The sequence below is a fragment of the Tiliqua scincoides genome, chromosome 4 (assembly GCF_035046505.1).
Source record: "Tiliqua scincoides isolate rTilSci1 chromosome 4, rTilSci1.hap2, whole genome shotgun sequence".
Lineage (NCBI taxonomy): Eukaryota > Metazoa > Chordata > Lepidosauria > Squamata > Scincidae > Tiliqua > Tiliqua scincoides.
The window spans coordinates 115,473,071-115,476,568 of NC_089824.1; the positions used below are offsets into that span (position 1 = coordinate 115,473,071).

The following is a 3,498-nucleotide window of genomic DNA, read 5'->3' on the forward strand; positions in this document are numbered from 1 at the left end:
ACTGATGCTTGTTTTCCCTATTTTCCCAGTCAGTTTGGGAAGTTTCAGATGCAGACTCTTACGTGGCAGATTCTCTTGTAAAAAGGGGAGGGGGTGCCTCCAGACATGCTCTTGTACCATCAGCCACTTGCTGCTTTTCCATTTGTGGAATTCTGAAGTGGATTTCAAAGTTCCTTTCACACTGCATTAGATATAGCATAGTTGGGGACACAGTAGACTGATCCACCCCCTCTGGCTGTCTTCTTTCTGGAGTGTTCTGTGGTATCTGGGTACCAAAGAAAAGTCTACTGTACTGCTGTTCCAAAAACAACAACAACAACAAGCAATTTGACTTTCTGCATTAATTAAATGTGAGTAATTCCGCATCAGGAAAATACAGGTGAACAATAGGCGAATAATGACATTGTGTGAACCTCTTGTAAAGAATGAGTGAATGAAGAGTGAGAATTCCATATCAAACACCCAATCTGGAAGGATGGGAAGGATGGACGGACAGGCTTTTTGGAATGCAATGAAATCTTGGTAGTCATTTTTCAAAAAAAAGAAATGATAAGTCATAGACAGGTGGAAAGGAGCATGAGAACGGACAAAGATTTTCAGAGATTATTTCAATGTCACACTCACTCATATACTGTATTCTCTAATGTTGATGCCTGTGGCAGCTAGTCCAGTGGCGTAGCTAGTGGGGGCAGGGGGGTGGTCTGCCCCGGCTACCACCCTTGGGGGGTGACACACCACAAATGCCCCAACATCGCTTACATCATGAAGGTTAGGAGTAACCCCATCATGCTATATACAGTTGGATGCAGAATTTCCAGTGGAATGCAATGCAAAAAACTGGATTGAAATATCTCCTTTCCATCAAAAGCTATGGCCAAAAAACCAGAAACAAAAAAAATGCATGGAACCCTATGGAAAATGAAACTGAGCCATATTGCGCATTTACTCGCAAGTAGGCGAACTTGCCATAGTTCGTCGGAAAGGGCAGGCTGAGAGGAATCCAATGACACCAGAATGGTTCCTATCCAATAAAGCAGCCCCCCCAAAACACCCCAAAAGGAAGTCCCTCCCTCCAAGCAGACGAATGCATTGAAAAGCGAAAGTAAGCCACACGGTTGTATTTACTCGCAAGTAAGCAAACGTGCCTTGGCTCCTGGTCGAGTCAGGCAAAGGGGAATGCAAGGCTGGCTGCATGGTCCCAATCTGATGAAAGCAGAGCTCAACAAATGCTCCAGAAGGCAGCACCCCCCAAAGAATAAAACAGAGGCTTCAGCTGGTAAGGCCCATTTTATTTGTTTTCAGACTTGCAAAGCCAGGTGGGTCCTGATAGTGCTATGCTTGAAATATAAGAATTTACACTGAACTGGGCACTGGGTAGGGCTGAAAATCTCACTGATATTTTTTTTTTTGGGGGGGGGGGTTCTTGCAGGCTGTTTTTCTTTAATTTAATTATTTATAATTATCTTATTTTGCTTGATGATGTCACTTCCAGCCATGACATAACTTCTAGTGGGTCCTGGACAGATTGTCATTCTAAAAAGTGGGTCCCAGTGTTAAAAGTTTGAGAACCACTGCCTTAAATCAAAACAGGCCAATGAGACATTTGGGGGGGGGGCAATAATAATAATAATAATAATAATAATAATAATAATAATAATAATAATAATAATTATTATTATTATTATTATTATTATTATTATTATTATTATTATTATTATTGATGATGATGATGATGATGATGATTAATTATGTTGTATGGGTTGACAAAAATTTATGGGCCCTGGGTATCAAATGACCTAGCTACGCCTCTTTTTTTGCCCTCTTTAAAGCTTCTCTGTCATCTTGAGGGCTAGAAACTTCTCTCATTAAAACTGTACTTCTCTAAAAAGTAATCAAAGGCATTGGGTATCATGCTAGAAGCTGGGCTTTTATAATTCATGGTGCAATTACAGCTATAAAATTAACCTCAGCATTGTTAGTTTTCTCTTCTGTAGCCACTGTGGTGCACACATGGGCTGTGGTTTGCATAAGTCTCTTCACTACCTTGCTGTGTCCCACTTGGCTCATATTCTACATAACACCTCTGTGTAGGAAGTAAACAGCAGTTGTGCCCAATCAGTCAACAATATTGTAGCCAAAATAAATAGGGAAGGAAGGAAAGAGAAGAGGTGATGGGGGATTGGTGGCCATGTGCAGCTAGAGGGCATAAGAGGCCTCCTGGGAAGGTGGCTGATCGAATCCTTCCCACTAATCCTAATTACAGCTTGCCTAGCAAGGAGCTCCCTATAGCTCAGTGGGGCATCTGCTCTCCAAGGTAGAAAGAGAACAGAGGAAAGACAGTAGTGGAAAGAAGCGGCTGCTTGATTATGCCAATAAGCCCCTAAGCATTTTACTTGAAATAACTTTTAAAATTTGTGCTTACTGTTTTGTTTTTGCAGTTTGATTCTGTGCAAGCTGGTTGGCAACCTTCAGTCTCGAAAGACTATGGTATAAACCTACAACACTTGGTATTCCCGGGCAGTCTCCCATCCAAGTACTAACCAGGCCTTACCCTGCTTAGCTTCCGAGATCAGATGAGATTGGGCATGTGCAGGGTAACAACTGCTGTTGGAAGCAAATCCCACTTTCTAATGAGACTCATTCCCAGGTAAGTGTGCCTAGAACTGCAACTATGCAGCCCAACTATCTGCATGAAGAAAATACAGAAGAAAACTAAGAAGAAAATCCCCCTGATATTGATGGGCCGTGCTTCCACGCAAGTCGGCATAGGCAACCCTATGATTTTAATTGTTAGTGTGTTCACATTCTTATAGGATTGGGCTCCACATCTCAGTCAAGTGAGATACTGAGAATTCAATGTATGGAAGCTAATCTGTGGAATGGGAGTGACAAGGAGATGAGGAGCATGGGGTGTTGTAGCATTCCTGGAGAGGACAGGAAGCCTGGGATGGTTACATATGGCTTTGGTATAGAGTAGTAGTTTTCAGCATTGATGGAATCTTTTTCATATTGCCTTATTTGCTGGGGATCCCTTGCATATCCTCATTCTCCTCATATTCTGGGGTGCACAGTCAGTTCATTCAGGCCTGCTGGGACTCTATGTCAACTTTGTGAACTCAGAATGCACCTAAGCCTGTGCAAGGACAGGTGGTAGGGTCCAGATCATGAGCCACACTTTGGGAAGCACTGCCCTAGAGCAGGGGTGTCCAAAGTCTTTGGCAGGAGGACCACATCAGCTCTCTGACACTGTGTCAGGGGGCCAGGGAAAAAAAAGAATTAATTTACATTTAAAATTTGAATAAATTTACATAAGTTTACATAAATGAATATATTAAAGATGAACTTATATGAATGAATGAAGTTCTTGCAATAGCTCAAGGCCTATTAAAGGCCTTGCACAAAGCAAGGCTGGCTTTTCCTTTGCTGCCGCTGCTGCATCACAGACATGAAACAGCAAGCAGTGGAGTAAGCCCTCATCCCACAGCTCACGCGAGAGGT

General features: G+C 42.5%; 1 pseudogene; it reads right to left on the reverse strand.

Moving 5' to 3' along the window:
- Window positions 1-2,492: 2,492 nt before the first annotated feature.
- Window positions 2,493-2,612, reverse strand: LOC136650068 (5S ribosomal RNA; annotated as a pseudogene).
- Window positions 2,613-3,498: the final 886 nt, after the last annotated feature.